Source organism: Mustela nigripes, chromosome 10, assembly GCF_022355385.1.
Source record: "Mustela nigripes isolate SB6536 chromosome 10, MUSNIG.SB6536, whole genome shotgun sequence".
Classification (NCBI taxonomy): domain Eukaryota; kingdom Metazoa; phylum Chordata; class Mammalia; order Carnivora; family Mustelidae; genus Mustela; species Mustela nigripes.
The window spans coordinates 1,124,462-1,142,337 of NC_081566.1; the positions used below are offsets into that span (position 1 = coordinate 1,124,462).

Below are 17,876 nucleotides of genomic sequence, written 5' to 3' on the forward strand. Positions count from 1 at the left end.
GAGAGGCCCCGCCCCCAGGTCGGCGGGAACGTCCAGCCGAGACCAAGTATAGCCATGAACGAGAACTGCAAAATACCACTGCTAGGGGAAAACTGCACATAAAACTTGTGGCTTTTACCCTATGATTCTTTACTCTTTCAAAGTTAAATTTTTAAAATTTTCATTGTTTTTCTTTTTTTTTTTTCAATTTTTCCTCTTTTCTATTTTAACCTCTTTTAACTATTTTATCTTATCAATACCTTTTTAAACATCGTTCTTGATTTTCATTTTTGTAGTCATTGTCTATCCCTTCAATGTATTTAACCTTATTTTTTGGTTATAACCTTCTTTCCACCACATATAACCTTCTTTCTTTAAAATTTTTAGATACTTTCTTCTAACAAACCAAAATATACCCTAAGTCTACAGTATGGCTTTGTTCTAGTCTCCAACCTGATCACATTCTCAGCTTTTTTTCTTTTTTCAACTAACTTCTTTTTTGTTTTTAATTTATTTTTTATTTTCAGCATACAGTATTCATTATTTTTGCACCACACCCAGTGCTCCATGCAATCCGTGCCCTCCTTAATACCCACCACCTGGTACCCCCACCTCCCCCCCAACCCCCCACCCCATCCCTTCAAAACCCTCAGATTGTTTTACAGAGTCCATAGTCTCTCATGGTTCACCTCCCAATCCAATTTCGCTCAACTCCCTACTCCTCTCCCCATGTCCTCCATGCTATTTGTTATGCTCCACAAATAATGAAACCATATACTTGATTCTCTCTGCTTGACTGATTTCAGTCAGCATAATCTCTTCCAGTCCCGTCCATGTTGCTACAAAAGTTGGGTATTCATCCTTTCTGATGGAGGCATAATACTCCATAGTGTATATGGACCACATCTTCCTTATCCATTCGTCCGTTGAAGGGCATCTGGTTTCTTTCCACAGCTTGGTGACCGTGGTCATTGCTGCTATAAACATTGGGGTACAGATGGCCCTTCTTTTCACTCCATCTGTATCTTTGTGGTAAATACCCAGGAGTGCAATGGCAGGGTCATAGGGAAGCTCTATTTTTAATTTCTTGAGGAATCTCCACACTGTTCTCCAAAGAGGCTGCACCAACTTGCATTCCCACCAACAGTGGAGGAGGGTTCCCCTTTCTCCACATCCCCTTCAACACATGTTGTTTCCTGTCTTGCTAATTTTGGCCATTCTAACTGGTGTAAGGTGGTATCTCAATGGGGTTTTAATTTGAATCTCCCTGATGGCTACTGATGATGAACATATTTTCATGTGTCTGATAGCCATTATGTCTTCATTGGAGAGGTGTCTGTCCATATCTTCTGCCCATTTTTTGATATGATTGTCTGTTTTGTGTGTGCTGAGTTTGAGGAGTTCTTTATAGATCCTGGATATCAACCTTTTGTCTGCACTGTCATTTGCAAATATCTTCTCCCATTCCGTGGGTTGCCTCTTTGTTTTCTTGACTGTTTCCTTGGCTGTGCAGAAGCTTTTGATTTTGATTAAGTCCCAAAAGTTCATCTTCACTTTTGTTTCCTTTGCCTTTGGAGACATATCTTGAAAGAAGTTGTGTGGCTGATATCGAAGAGATTACTGCCTATGTTCTCCTCTAGGATTTTGGTGGATTCCTGTCTCACATTGAGGTCTTTTATCCATTTTGAGTTTATCTTTGTGTACAGTGTAAGAGAATGGTCGAGTTTCATTCTTCTATATATAGCTGCCCAGTTTTCCCAGCACCATTTATTGAAGAGACTGTCGTTTTTCCACTGTATATTTTTTCCTGTTTTGTTGAAGATTATTTGACCATAGAGTTGAGGGTCCATATCTGGGCTCTCTCCTCTGTTCCACTGGTCTATGTGTCTGTTGCGCCAGCTCCCATGAGGGGCTGGGAGCCTCGCCAGCCAACAGAAGCACAGCCTTTTTTCAACTAACTTCTTAACAATTCCTTTTTTAAAATCTTTTTTACTTTTCAGATGCCTGGTGGCTCTCTTGGTTCAACAACTGCCCTTAGCTAAGATCATGATGATGGAGTCCTGCATCAGGCTCCCTGCTCAGCAGGGGGTCTGCTTCTCCCTCTGACATTCCCTGTCTCATGCTTCCTCACTCCCAGTCTCTTTCTCTCTCAAATAAATAAATAAATAAAATTTTAAAAAACTTAAATTTTCATCTTTACATTCATATTCTATCCCCTTATCATGTTTACCATTATTTTTGCAGATATATAAATTTTTCTTTCTTTAAAATTTTGGGAGGCAGTTTTTTCTAATAGACCAAAATACACCCAAAATCAACTGTGTGGCTCTGTTATATTCACCAACTTAATTGTTTTTTCTTTTCCTTTCTTCTCCCCAGGTTTTGGGCCTCTTCTGATTTGGTTACTATATATTTTTCTGGGGTCATTTTTGCCTTTTTAACATCTTGTTCTTTCATTCATCTATACTTCTATGGACAAAAGGAAAGGATGGGATAACTCACCTCAAAAAATAAAAAACAAAAAACAAAAAAAAACCCAAGAGGCAGTACCAACTGCTTGGGAGCTAATCAATATGGACATTAGTAAGATGTCACAACTAGAGGTTAGAGTGATGATTATAAAGATGCTAACTGCATAAAAATATGCTTGAGAAAAAGCATAGCAGATACTAGAGAATCCCTTTCAGGAGAAATAAAATCTCTTTCTGAAGAAATAAAAGAACTAAAATTGAACCAAATCGAAATCAAAAAAGCTATTAATGAGATACAATAAAAAATGGAGGCTCTTACTGCTAGGATAAATGAGGCAGAAGAGAGTTAGTGATATAGAAGACCAAATTATGGAGAATAAAGAAGCTGAGAAAAAGAGAGACAAACAACTACTGGATCATGAGGGGAAGAATCAGAGAGAGAAGTGATACCATTAGACAAAACAATATTAGAATAACTGGGATCCCAGAAGAAGAAGAAAGAGAGAGAGGGCAAAAGGTATACTGGAACAAATTATAGCAGAGAAATTCCCTAATTTGGGGAAGGAAAAGGCATAAAAAACCAGGAGGCACAAAGAATCCCCCTCAAAATCAATAAAAATAGGTCAACACTCTATCTTCTAATAGTAAAACTTACAAGTCTCAGTGACAAAGAGAAAATCCTGAAAGCAGCTCAGGAGAGGATGTCTATAACCTACAATGGTAAAATCTTAGATTGACAGCAATCTCTATCCACAGAGACCTGGTAGGCCACAAAGGACTGGTATGATATATTCAGAGCACTAAATGAGAAAAATATGCAACCAGGAATACCATATCCAGCTAGGCTGTCATTGAAAATAGAAAGAGAGATAAAAAAAAAACTTCCAGGACCAACAAAAGCTAAAAGAATTTGCAAATGCCAAACCAGACCTACAGGAAATATTAAAAGGGGGCCTCTAAGCACAGAAAGAGCCTAAAAGTAACAGACCAGAAAGGAACAGAGACAATCTACAGTAATGGTCACCTTACCGGCAATACAATGGCACTAGATTTATATATTTCAATAGTTACTCTGAATGTAAATGGGCTAAATATCTCAATCAAAAGACACAGGGTATCAGAATGGTTAAAAAAAAACAATACCCATCCATATTTTGCTCATTTTAGATGCAAAGACACCTCCAGATTTAAAGTGAGGGGGTGGAAAAACAATTTACCATGCTAATGGACATCAAAAGAAAGCTGAGGTGGCATTCCTTATATCAGCAAAATTTGGTTTTAAGCCAAAGACTATAATAAGAGATGAGGAAGAACACTATGTCATACTTAACGGGTCTGTCCAACAAGAAAATCTAACAATATCTGTGTCCCTAACATGGGAGGAGGCAACTATATAATCCAATTAATAAGAAAATCAAAGAAACACATGGACAATAATACAATAATAGTAGGGGACTTTAACACTCCCCTCACTGAAATGGACAGATCATCCAAGCAAAAGATCAACAAGGAAATAAAAGCTTTAAATGATACATTGGACCAGATGGACATCACAGATGTATTCAGAACATTCCATCCCAAAGCAACAGAATACACATTCTTCTCTAGAGCACATGGAACACTCTCCAGAATAGATCACAGCCTGGGTCACAAATCAGTTATCAACTGGTACCAAAAGATTGGACTCATTCCCTGCATATTTTCAGACCACAGTGTTTTGAAACTACAACTAACCACAAAAGGAAAGTTGGAGAGAATCAAATACGTGGAAGCTAAAGAGCATCCTACTGAAGAATGAATGGGTCAACCAGAAATTAAAGGAGAATTGAAAAAATTCATGGAAACAAAAGAAAATGAAAATATAACGGCTCAAAATCTTTGGAACACAGCAAAGGCAGTCCTGAGAGGAAAGCATATAGCGATACAAGCCTTTCTCAAGAAACAAAAATGGTCTCAATACACAACCTAACCCTACACTGGAGAAAGAAAGGCAAAGAAAGCCTAAACCCAGCAGAAGAGAAATAATAACAATCACAGCAGCAATCAGTGAAGTAGAAACCAAAAGAGCAGCAGAACAAATCAATGAAACTAAGAACTAGTTCTTTGAAAGAATTAGTAAGATGGATAAACCCCTGGCCACATTTATCAAAAAGAGAAAGGACCCAAATTAATAAAATCATGAATGAAACAGGATAGATCACAACCAACACCAAAGAAATACAAACAATTGTAAGAACATATTATGAGCAACTATACACCAGCAAATTTGACAATCTGGAAAACGTGAATGCATTCCTACAGACATATAAACTACCACAACTGAACCAGGAAGAAAGAGAAAACCTGAACAGACCCCTAGTCAGTAAGGAGATTGAAGCAGTCATCAAAAATCTCCAAAACAAACAAGAGCCCAGGGCCAGATGGCTTCCCAGGGGAATTCTACCAAACATTTAAAGAAGTATTAATACCTATTCTTCTGAAAGTGTTCTAAAAAATATAAATGGAGGAAATTGGAAGGGGAGGTGAACCATGAGAGACTATGGACTCTGAAAAACAACCTGAGGGGTCTGAAGTGGCAGGAGGGTGGGAGGTTGGGGTACCAGGTGGTGGGTATTAGAGAGGGCACGGATTGCATGGAGCACTGGGTGTGGTGAAAAAATAATGAATACTGTTATGCTGAAAGTAAATAAATTTAAATAAAAAATATAGAAATGGAAGGAAAACTTCCAAACTCATTTTATGAAGCCAGCATTACCTTGACCCCCCAAACCAGAAAAAGATCCCACAAAAAGGAGAATTACAGACCAATATCCCTGATGAAATGTATGAAAAATGCTCACCAAAATATTAGCCAATAGTACATTAAAAGGGTCCAACTGTACATTAAAAGGATTATTCACCACGACCAAGTAGGATTTATTCCTAGGCTTCATGGTTGGTTCAACATCCGTAAATCAATCAATGTGATACAAGACATTAATAAAAGAAGAACAAGAACCATATGATATTCTGAATAGATTCTGAAAAAGCATTTGACAAAGTATAGCATCTTTTCTTGATCAAAACTCTTCACAGGGTAGGCACAGAGGGTACATACCTCAATATCATCAGAGCCATCTATGAAAAACCCACAACAAATATCATTCTGAATGGGGGGAAACTGAGAGCTTTTCCCCTAAGGTCAGGAATACAGCAGGGATGTCCATTATCACCACTGCTATTCAACATGGTACTAGAAGTCCTAGCTTCATCAGACAACAAAAAGAAAGAAAAGGCATCCAAATTGGCAAAGAAGAAGTCAAACTCACACTCTTGGCAGATGATATGATACTTTATGTGGAAAAACCCAAAGACTCTACCCTGAAACTGCTTGAACTCATACAGGAATTTAGTAAAGTGTCAGGATGTAAAATCAATGCACAGAAATCAGTTACATTTCTATAAACCAAAAAGACAGAAGAAAGAGCAATTAAGGAGTCGATCCCATATATAATTACACTCAAAACCATAAGATGCCTAGGAATAAATGTAACCGAAGAGGCAAAGAATCTGTACTCAGAAAACTATAGAATACTCATGAAGGAAATTGAGGAAGGCATGAAGAAATGGAAAAACGTTCCATATTCATGGATTGGAATGGAAAAACAAATACTGTGAAAATGTCTATGCTACCTAAAGCAATCTACACATTGAATGCAATCCCTATCAAAATACCATCAGCTTTTTTCAAAGAAATGAAACAAATAATTCTAAAATTTATATAGAACCAGAAAAGACCCCAAATAGCCAGAGGAGTGTTGAAAAGGAAAACCAAAGTTGGCCATATCATTTCTTTGGTGTTAGTTGTGATCTCTCCTAGTTCATTCCAGAGGTCAAGCTCTATTACAAAGCTGTCATCATCAAGACAGTATGGTACTGGCACAAAAACAGACACATAGATCAATGGAACAGAACAGAGAGCCCAGAAATGGATCCTCAACTCTACAGTCAACTAATCTTTGACAAAGCAGGAAAGAATGTCCAATAGAAAAAAGGCAGTCTCTTTAATAAATGGTGTTGGGAAAATGGGACAGCCACATGCATAAGAATGAAAGTAGACCATTTCCTTACACCACACACAAAAATAGACTCAAAATGGATGAAGGACTTCAATATGAGAAAGGAATCCAGCAAAATCCTTGAGGAGAACACAGGCAGCAACCTCTTTGACCTCGGCCGCAGCAACTTCTTCCTAGAAACATCACCAAAAGCAAGGGAAGCAAGGGCAAAAAATGAAGTGTTGGGATTTCATCAAGATCAAATGCTCTTACACAGAAAAGGAAACAGTCAACAAAACCAAAAGACAACTGTCAGAGTGGGAGAAGATATTTGCAAATGACATATCAGATAAAGGGCCAATATCCAAAATCTAGAAAGAACTTATCAAACTCAACTCCCAAAGGACAAATAATCCAAACAAGAACAGGGCAAAAGACATCCAGATGGCCACCAGACACATGAAAAAGTGCTCAACATCATTCCACATCAGGGAAATGCAAATTGAAACCACAGTAAGATACCACCTCATACCAGTCAGAATGGCTAAAATTAACCAGTTAGGAAACAACAGGTGTTGGCGAGGATGTGGAGGAAGAGGAACCTTCCTACACTGTTGGTGGGAATTCAAGCTGGTACAGCCACTCTGGAAACCAGTATGGAAGTTCCTCAAAAATTTGAAAATAGAGCTACCCTATGACCCAGCAATTGTACTACTGGGTATTTATCCCAAAGATACAAATGTAGTGATCCAAAGGGGCACGTGACCCAAATGTTTATATCAGAAATGTCCATAATAGCCAAACAATGGAAAGAGCTTAGATGTCCATCCACAGATGAATGGATAAAGATGTGATATATATATATGCAACAGAATACTATGGAGCCATCAAAAAAACCCACAAAATCTTGCAATTGCAACAATGTGGATGGAACTATAGGGTATTATGTTAAGTGAAATAAGTCAATGAGAGAAAGACAAGTGTATGATCTCACCAATATGAAGAATTTGAGAAACAAGACACAGGATCATAGGGAAAGGGAGGGAAAAATGAAACAAGATGAAACCATAGAGGGAGATAAACAATAAGAGACTCTTAATCTCAGGAAACAAACTGAAGGTTGATGGAGGGGAAGGCTGGGTGGGATGGGTGGCTGGGTGAGGGACACTGGGGAGGGTATGTGCTATGGTGCGTGCTGTGAATTTTGTGTAAGACTGATGATTCACAGACCTGTACCCCCCCCCAAAATCATATATTATATGTTAATTTTTTAAAAACTTCATGATAGATAATATATTATCCGACAGTCTGCCCTTACTTTTTTTTTTTTTAATTTCTAGGAAAAAGTATAGACACATCCTGGTTTTTTTTTGGTAGAAGTCATAGCTCCTTTGTGATTCAGGTACAAATAAGCAAAAACGCATTATGTTTCCTTTATATGTGTAATGGAATTACATAATTAATTGGATTTTAATGCACAAGTACCAAACACTGTGGAAGGAAATACTCAAATTTGAAGTGCTTTCAGGGCACTCGGACATTTAAAATTACATAAAAGCATGTGAGATTTTCAGAGCCAAACAATGAGGTCAAAGATGAATAGCGTTCAAATTTTTTGCTAAAACCTTCAGATCATGGGCATCAAGTCCAACCATATGGAGAAGAACAAAACAAAACAACTCAAAGCAGAAGTTCCCCGATCAAAGGAGAGAATCAATGGCTCGGGGCTCTGGTGCCTTCCCCACCCTCCCTGGCAGCCCCTCAGGTAACCCCAGAGCAAGCATGATGCTCCAGGAGGCACAAAGTGGGAACCACTGCTGATTGCGGGATGCAGACACCTGGTCATGGAAGGAATACACCTGGGAGAGAACTGAAGGTGTAACTAAGTGGTAAAATATATAAAATATACCAGCTTCGGGAATATTTATTCTAGAGTCGAGCTTGATATGATGGAAGCAGTGAATATGAGACTGGTAAAGTCTCTTACCATCCTCTGATCCAGACTTTGTGTTTTCTGTTATCCAGCCAGAGACTCCAAAGTCCACTGGAACAGTCACAGGGAGACAGATTATGAGATGTTCTGAGAGGTCACACCCTTCTCGTCCCCATCCATCTAGGCCCACAAAGGCATTCTGTGGGTACTTATCATTTAACTATTGGGAAAATATGGTAGGAAAGTCTATTATGGCCAGACACTATCTTAGGCAGATGGACTGCATCATTAGACAAGACAGACAAGGTCCAGAGTCTCACGGAAACTAGTGAGGGAGACAGAAAAGCATGAACTAAACTAACGAAAATAATTTCAGAGGGATTTGTACTATGAAGAAAAACTGAACTGGGTGGCAGGATAGAGAGCAATGATTTCATCATCCAGGCATGTTCTTTTGAGCCTGCTCTCAGCACCTCTACTCAGAGAATAACATTCCTCTCTAAATTTTCTCTTTCTGCACTGAATGAAAGATGGGCCTGGGCTCACCTCCGTTTTGGAAGAGAATCAGTCGTATCCCCGAGAAGGTCTCAAGGGAAGATGCTAAGGTTGTTATCCTCTCTCCTGAATTTTCTTTCTGTCATGCTTCTCTGCAATGAAGTGGTGAGATATCCAGGGTCAAGATTCGGAATCGGGCCCAGGAATAGCTGATGAGTGAGGCCACCCACTCTATCTTTAACGCATCCTTTTGTAAAAGGATAAAAAAGTTCCAACCTACCCTTCTGGAGTAAGAGTCACAACTATGCAATTTTTTACTAATTGATCCTCTGTATACCTCAAATGTGAACAGATGAATCCCAGAGGCTCCCGATGGAGACCTTCAGAGTTCAGGATCCCCAAAACCTTTCTCTTTCTATGGTGAAGATAAAATGAATATTGTTGCTACTTTTCTTAAAGCGTTGCCAGTGGCAGTATGAAACAAGTTTCAGGTGCCACGTTGCACAGCCCTTCCAAAGCCTTGAGAAAGACCCTAGCAATGTGTCTGTATGGTCATAAACTGTAAAATCTGCAAAGGGTGGTATATTTTTGTATCATTTCCCCACGTTTTGTTTCAGGCTCCAAAACCCATGTCCAAAACTATGTCTCTAGACACAGAGTTTCCCTATCTATAGTGCCAAGTGGGCTACAAGTGTTCTACTTGTTATACTAAAAATAACATTTAATTTTTACCTCATTAAATTTAAATATAGATTTTCCTCAAAAGAGGTTTTGACTGTTGAATTGTTGCTTACCGAGCAGCACAGTTACAACAGTCCTCACTTCCCCAAACACACGGAGATGGAATTTCATGCACTCAGTTCTGCCTCCCAAAGTAAATTAATGAAACGCTGCTTTGCACCTTTAAGATACTGCCCTTCAACACAGATGTAAGGAAAGGTGTGGTGAGCTCTTGTGTTTGATATTCAAGTATTTGAACAACATTGTTCAGTGATGAGTTCAGTCCATTTCCTTCCCAAGTTGTCTTTTCTTTCAAGAGTAAAGGCTACCAAAATAACGGTGTGCGGGGTAAACCGCAAGCCGTGATACCTGAGTACTCCCCATGCTGTGCAGTTCAGTACGTGGACGCACCTCACAAATAAAATGTGGCTGATGTGGCACAAAGGTGCTGGGAACCACAGAAGCTCAGACCCACTCTCTGGGGACCTCAGGCTTTCAGAAGACTTCCGAGAACTGTATGGAAGACGAAGTATTTTACCGTGTTCCTTAGACAATGATAAATTGAATCTTTTGTTCAAGTTCATTCACAAGACAATGGCTACTTCCCATAGATAATCCCCCAAAGTTGCCCTCGGAGACTCTGTCCTTCTGCGGGAATGCATGGAGGGAGCCCAGGAGTGCAAATCTAGAGAGGAGTGGGCAGTTTCTGGCTGCGTGGCGCAGTACAGGGGGAGCTAAAATACCGACAGTGTCAGCACATCTCAAACTCCTGAGAGATTCAGAATCCTCATCTTTAGCCTTGGGTTTCATCCTTAAATGTTCCCCCACAAAGAAGCAAAGAAGCAAGAGAATTTCATCAACCACACATTCACCTGTTGCATGTAGTTGTCCTAGATGGGGTTGAGTCAACATAAACACAAATAAATAACTGCACTTCCAGCAGTGGAGTTAGATGAATGCCCAGGGAAGGAAGCAGGAGAAAGATACAAAGACTGAGCCTGGGAAGGTGAGAAGAACCTTCACCTTTAAGGTCATATATTTTATTGGATAGCTGATAATAAATTTATAATAAACCATCTCTGTACATATATCATCTCGATAGAACTTTATCTTAGAGGAAACAGCGAAAGAATAACTTGCTTTTTTAGTGTGCTATTTGCCTTTTTCAAAGTACATACTTATCTGGTAAAGAACCATAAATATATATCATATTCACGTACCCATGAATATGAAAATCTATGTCATTATGGGTCTACTTCGCCTCTCTCCAAAAATCACATCTTTTTCCCTAAAAGTCAGACCTGAGTAAGTCGAACTCTCCTTTCAGATCACAAGTATCTCATCTGGGAACAGAGACCACACTTTTTTCTTGTGGTTTTCTCGGCATCTAACACAGATTGGCACAAAAACTGCATGGAATAAATGAGATCTTAAAAACATAAAGGTGTTGAATAAATTGATAACCGAGCAGATTTTAGTAGTCTAAAGGGACAAAAAAGAAATAGACTATTTTCAAGGCTAATGGAGCATAATAAAAAAAGATGCATATTTAAAAAGAATATTTTCAAGGCTCACAGGGGTACATTTATGAAAACAACAATGTTCTATCAATAAATTTTCTAACATCAAATTATGGAAAGCAAATACATGGCAGTATCATAAAGAAGCATTTTGGGTATTCATGAAAATGGACTTTGAGGAATATATAAATTCCTAAAGCAAAATTTCCATTTTTTTAGAAAGAAATTTGGGAGGGCAGTGATGTATGATGATGTCTGGATAGAATGACAATCCAACTTCTAAATTTTTGGATCTCTTCAGTCACAATTCCTGATATTAATCTCCACCAGTTATAAAATACACTGGTTGAAAGAAGCAAATATTTTCTCTATCGACCTTCACCTATTTTGCACAACTATCTTCTAATTTGCCCTTTCCTTATTCGCCCGATTTCTTACACCTGAATCAGAAGTTACAAACTGTTGGTCCTAGGCCGGGTTTAGACTTTTGCAATATCCTACTTGGTCTATAAAGAGTTAGATTTTTTCATATTTAAAAAAACCCAGATTTCCAAATTTGTCTTTTCTTGAGAACAAAATAGTGGAAACATGAGCATTAGACCCAAGTATTCATTATTAGTGAGAGTCTGGAAGAGAGAAGCTGCCTCTTTGAAGAGAGTACTACAGGCTCTGCGGGTAACCCCGTCCCTACCCAATCCCTGTCACTCATGTCACCACATGGCCCTCCTGTCACCTGAGTGTTTAACCTCTAACTAGATGAACAGTTCTCACTTAAAATGAATTCTTACATCTCAAGTCTCTCTTCAGTCCACTTGGCTACTCCCAACCAGGTGTTTAATGACCACGGCATGCTGACATAAAGGGTCTATGCACTATATCAAGAAAACATTTGAATGCGTGTTTACTTACTGCAGGGGTCCTAGATGTGGCTTGAAGACCTTGGGTAAGAAACTGAACTAAGTTTTTTTTTTTAACTGAACTTCTATTCTTGCTCCCTCTTCCATCCTTTGTTGAAGGAAATGTTCCTGAAGTTAACATGATTTAATAGGTCAGACTTAGGATACAGAAAGTTGATTGAGCATGATCAGTTCAAAGAAGGTAGGGCAGCAATGAGCCATGGCCCAAAAATCACACAGGTAGAGGGATGTCATCAACATGTTCTTCTTTGACCTGCAGTCTACAAGAACTGAATGTTCAATTTGTTAACTACTGCGATCAACTCTAAGGATTCAGTATGGCGTCACACAGTAAGGACCATTTGGCTAACTGGTAGCAAGTTGATTACATCGGTTACCATTCTTCATGGAAGCAGAAGCAATCTACCCTCACTAGAATAGAGTAATTGTTTGTTTGGATTTGTTTTTCTTATCCACCACTCTTTGGCCAGCACCAGTGTGGACCTACCAAATATTAATAGGAAATTACAATGATCATATGTAGACAGTAGGGAATAAAGGTTAAATTCACCCTGCCTGTCAAGTCCCTATGACTCACAGGTCTGCTGAAGGCAAAAGAAAGTGAAATGGGTAGTCTAGAACAGAAATCATAAACACCAGTTTCCTCTTGTCCATGAAAGCCACTCACACATAATTGATACAGTCTTATGTAAATCTTGCCAGCCAAAAGGATTTTATTGGGCTTTTCACTCAGAAGCTTTTGTTACAAAAATAATAGGGTTCTATATCAATAATAAAGGACATTTTAGTAGTGATTACACTTTTTCAAACTATATGCACTGCTCCACAGAATTTGCATGCCTTGTGGTGAAGGAGATGATAAGAATTAGTTCTTCAGGTCAATGCATGGGACTTCACTGTTGAGAGGAATTTAGTTCTTTGTGGACTAGCAGAACACTTGCAGTAAATAGACTACATTCAAGTCAGTGAGTCGGCTGTGTAGCAGTCCATGGGCAAGTGTCTTCTGAGTGCTCTCGAAACCGTTACTACACACCTTAAGCACTTGTTTCGATATTTAAGGATAATTGCTTACGAAAAGGGATCTTCAAGATGGGGCAGAGTCATGTTAAGAAAATATACAGATTCCCAAGGCAAATTAATATCACTTTAAGAAACAAAACACTGCTGCGCTATTTGATATCTAATTTTGAAACTTTATTATGTTAACAATTACATGAGTGGAGTCTTTTCCAGTAATTTTTCCATTTGATCATCCTAACCATTTAGCTCAAAATGACCTTCCGGCAAGGACGTGTATCATGAGCTCATGAAGAGAAGCCGTTCTGGGTAGTGTGGGGGGAACGGGTCGCAGGCCATCCACAGCGTAATTATGCACCTGCTGAGAAATACTCACGTGCCCTTCCTCCCACCACAAGAGGAGGATTTTTTGGAGTATGTGTTGTACCAGAGTCTTCACAAAATTCTTGATCGGGGGCTGTTTCATTGACTAGAATCAGACACAAGTCACTGGGATTTACAGCCAAACCTGAACTGCAAGTGGACAGCAGAAGTAAGGACAGTATTGGGTTCGAGGGACAGGAAGAATCAGAAACCAGTCACCGCTTCAAGCACCAAAGCCAGGAAGGAGCATTTACCAATTTACCGACCAGAATCTAGGATGAAGGAAGCGTCGATTTTCACAACAGAGGCAGACACAGAGCGATGGCAGGCTGGAACTCAATCAACAGAAAGGATGATTGTTTGCAGGGAGGGTGGGGCGGGCCAGAGTGTCCCTGGAAGCACCCCGGATTTATTCTCTAAATATCCAGGTGACCCTCGACCTCTGTAAGTGTCCTCCTTTTTCATCTGTCCCCTCTCCTGTGGCCCCACACCCTATAGCCATTGCTCCTTGAAGAACTCTTACTCAGTTACCTCTTTATTATCCATCATGCTGCACTTCAGAATGGCTTTTGCGTTCACATAGTCAAGGCCTCCAGATCAATTCCTTGGCCTCCCCATCACCAGGCCTCTCCCCCCACCACGTCAGCTACGCCCTCCCACAGCCACGCCCTGGACTCATGGCACCATTTTTGAGATCTTCAGTTCAGACACACGACTGTCCAGATGCAGTCTCCTTCCTGGGTCTCTCATCCAATCCCTACCACTTCACCTGCTCCGGATCCCCACAAGCCTCCAGTCCTTTCTCCCTTCCAAAGGTTACTGTTGTCTACACCGCTCTCCTTATTCGACCTGGGTCCCACAGCCCAACCCTTGGACCACCTGCCACAACTTCTGCTACCTTACTGTCTTTTCAAAGTTTTCACAGGGTAAAAGCTTAACACCAAATGAACCCATATCCGTTGTTATTTAACCTCCAGTAGCTACATCAAGTCCTCTCCCCCACCCCCGTTCCTCCTCATTATTCACAGACGACCTTGCCTTTTACTTAATGGAGACTATCAAGGCCATGAAGCAGAAATGCCCTCAGTTCTCCACCGTGAGCACTGCAAGCTCACCACATCATCACTGCCCGCTCTCTAACGGGGAAGCTGTCTTTCTCTGGTTATCCGAGTGCTTTCTCAGCTGTGCTCTGGACCTTGTACCTTCCAGCTCCCATTTAAATCTCTTTCCATAATTTTGGGGCGCCTGGGTGGCTCAGTGGATTAAAGCCTCTCCCTCGGCTCAGGTCATGGTCTCAGTCAGGGTCCTGGGATCAAGCCCCGCATCGGGCTCTCTGCTCAGTGGGGAGCCTGCTTCCCGCCCACCCACCATCTGCCTGCTTCTCTGCCTGCTTGTGATCTCTGTCAAATAAATAAAATCTTTAATAAATAAATAAATCTGTTTCCATAATTTAGAAAGTCTAATTTAATAATCTTTAAAAGAAAATAATTTATTTAAGTATAGATGCAGTCTCTCTCTTTAGTGTGTCCTTTCTTTTGGCCAGTCTCTCCAAAGCACCTTCAAACAACAGTAAGTTTTTAAACACCTACCCCAGGCATTTTACATTAATTAGTAACTACCACACCACGTAGTTATCATTCCCATCCAACCGATTAGCAAACTGGGTCTCCAAGTCATGTAAATTTCTTAGCATTCTGCAAATTTGAGACTGAAATCTAGGTCTGTCTGTGCAGATGTCTGTCTCTTTCCTTTTTGCTATTTTGCCTTGGATACCCTCCCCCTGACCTATACTTGTCTCTTTTTTCTGTTCGCAGCTCTCCGCATCTGGAAAAAGTCAAATTAAAGCACTGCTGATAACAGTGGGAAGAACCCCTTAACTGGCAAAGAGCTTGTTGCTGTACTCGAAACAGGAGGAGTTAATAATAGGCAAACTAACTTCATCTTGTCTTCTCCGTAAGACATCCAAGGTCAGCGAATAGTGCTCTGTGGTCGTTACCTCCCACAGCTCATGACGCTCCTGCTACAGGCTTTCAGAGACACAGCAACAGGGAACAGGACCACAAAGTGGCCTGAAACTTCTCCAGTTAGCTTCAGATCCTACAGCAAATGGACTCAAAGATCCCAAGACAAATACCAGCTTTCCACAGAGCTGCACTACTCACAACCGGGGGTTCTCGATGACTGCTTACTGAGGATCTGTTACCAGGTAAACAGTGTACTACCAAGGGCGATCAGATACAAAGTGTATCCCCAACCACCTTACAAAGTAGTGGGGCAGATACAGTGAACCATAGTTCAAGATAGAAAAAGGCAAGTCCCCCCCCACCACCAAATAAAAGAAAAAGTTTCCCCAAGAGAGATACAGATAAAGTACAAAGTGTGTCCAAAGGATTGTATGTATGATCTAAAGAGAAACCTAGATATGGGCAATGTATGGTGAAGAGCAGATAGTCTGGGCTGTCCAAGGCATTGAGAAAGGGACGGCCAGGAGCAGAACATGCTGGAAAACCCTTATAATTTCTCCCTTTCCAGGACCACTTCTGCCTCCACATCTTCCTTTAATGATCAGACAATGGGTCCAGCTCATGATGGCTCTTGAACGCCAGACTAAGAAACGTGGTACTATTGATTAGGATATGGTGAGATTGTGAGACATTTTGTGTTTTGAAATCAGGGATAGGAAACTCAAAGCTAAAAAAACAAAAAAGAAAAAAAGAAAGAAAGAAAGAAACTCAAAGCTGACCTCTAGTACCCTGATCTGATAGCATTATTTGAACAGATTGGAGGACTTCAGAGTCAGAGAATCAAGCTCAAAATTATGAGTACTATTCTAGTTCCTTCTACTCATATTTGTGAAGTTTTTCAACAAACCATAATATCAAAGAGAATTTACTGAAAATCCATGTTAGCATACCACTCTCTGTACTGTCTTTACAGTAGTATTTCAGAGATACATTAATCTTACCATCTGCTTTTGTAAATCTTATAAAATTAAGATGTAACTCTTACAAGGTAAGATGTAAAAGAGCACATAAAGTTATATAGCTGAAGAGATACATAGTAATAAAGCACAGGCTGCAGGAATACAGAGGAAAATATCACACACTGCTGCAGTGTTTTAAAATATAAATACACTTGTTAAAATACAGATTTCCAGGCTTAGAAGAGCAAGAGTCAATATGCTTTTCTGTAAAAAAGTCATATAGTATATAATTTAGGATTTGTGGCAATATTTGGTCTCTGTCACAAATACTCAAATCTTTTTTTTAGCAAAGAAGCAGCAACACAAATTACATAAAAGAATAAGCCTGGTTGTGTTCCAGTAAGTTTATTTATAAAGACAGTAGGCATTCAATGGAAGCTAAAACTAGTGGCTAAAATTTTCATGAGAAACAGGATATTTACATAATTTCAGAGTGTACTCCCAGAAAATCCATATAAGAACTTAAAACATATTTGTTAACTTCACAATGGAGAAGCCTGGAAGACACAATGTTAGCCAAATGGTAAAATTAATATCTACAGGAATCATGTGCCAGCTGAAATGATGCATTGAGATGAACCAGCATCATTTCTGAGATATTCCAGCCAAAGACGCAAAAGCTCAATCTAATCATGAGAAAACATGAGACAAACCCCAAATGAAAGATGTTCTCCAAAGTACCTTGTCTGGACACATCTAACACATCTAACACTTCAAGTTCATGAAAGAGAGTCTGAGACACCAGTCCAGGTCAGCAGACCAAGAGACATGGCAGGGAAATGCACTGTGCCCCCCCCCTTGATGGCTCCTGGACCTTAGAAAGGGGACAATCAGCAGAACTGGAACAGGCAGCATGGTAGCATTGTGCAATTCCCTGGTTTTCGTGTCGTACAGGAGCTCCACAGCAGAGTGGGCTTGTTTTCAGCGAATGCGTATGGAAGCCTTACGGTGCAACAGGACAGCATGTCTTTCATTTACTCTCGACGCTTGAGGACAATGATATGCCTAAATACAGGGAGTTGGGGAATGATGAATCCGTTGACGTAACTGATGTAATAATTGAAGAATCTGGAGAAAGAGTATACAAGTGTTCTTCATGCCATTTTTTTCACTTCTTATAAGCTCAAAATTATTAAAAATAAAAGGTTAAATGATTGGCTAGCATATATCAACTGAAGGCAGGAAAAAATGCCCAAATCATTGGGATTATATGAAAAGGTTTTTAAAGCAATGAGGGGCTAGTGTGACTAATTCAAGCACTGGCAGAACTTCAATTCATCAGAGCTTTCCAGCTGACTTTGAAGAGAAGTTCCTTAACTTCCAACAACACTTTCAATTTAAGGAGAAAACAAAACTGAGCACAGTCAAATAGAAAATGCTAATGAAATCATGGTGTACTTCAACACGCCTCGGAATAACTCCATCAATGCCGAAGAAGCTA

At 39.8% G+C, this 17,876-nt stretch overlaps 1 protein-coding gene across 4 annotated transcripts in view; it reads right to left on the minus strand.

The window, feature by feature from the left end:
* Positions 1 to 17,876, minus strand: part of LOC132025321 (uncharacterized) — a 317,882-nt gene that overhangs the window by 171,761 nt on the left and 128,245 nt on the right. For 2 of the 4 annotated variants that reach the window (XM_059412384.1, XM_059412383.1), the window contains one exon: positions 16,754 to 17,503. The exons of the other annotated variants lie outside the window; for them this stretch is intronic. The gene's annotated coding sequence lies outside the window, so the exon portion shown is untranslated. Of the gene's footprint in view, positions 1 to 16,753; positions 17,504 to 17,876 lie in introns of those variants that run through there. 4 annotated transcript variants of the gene reach the window in all.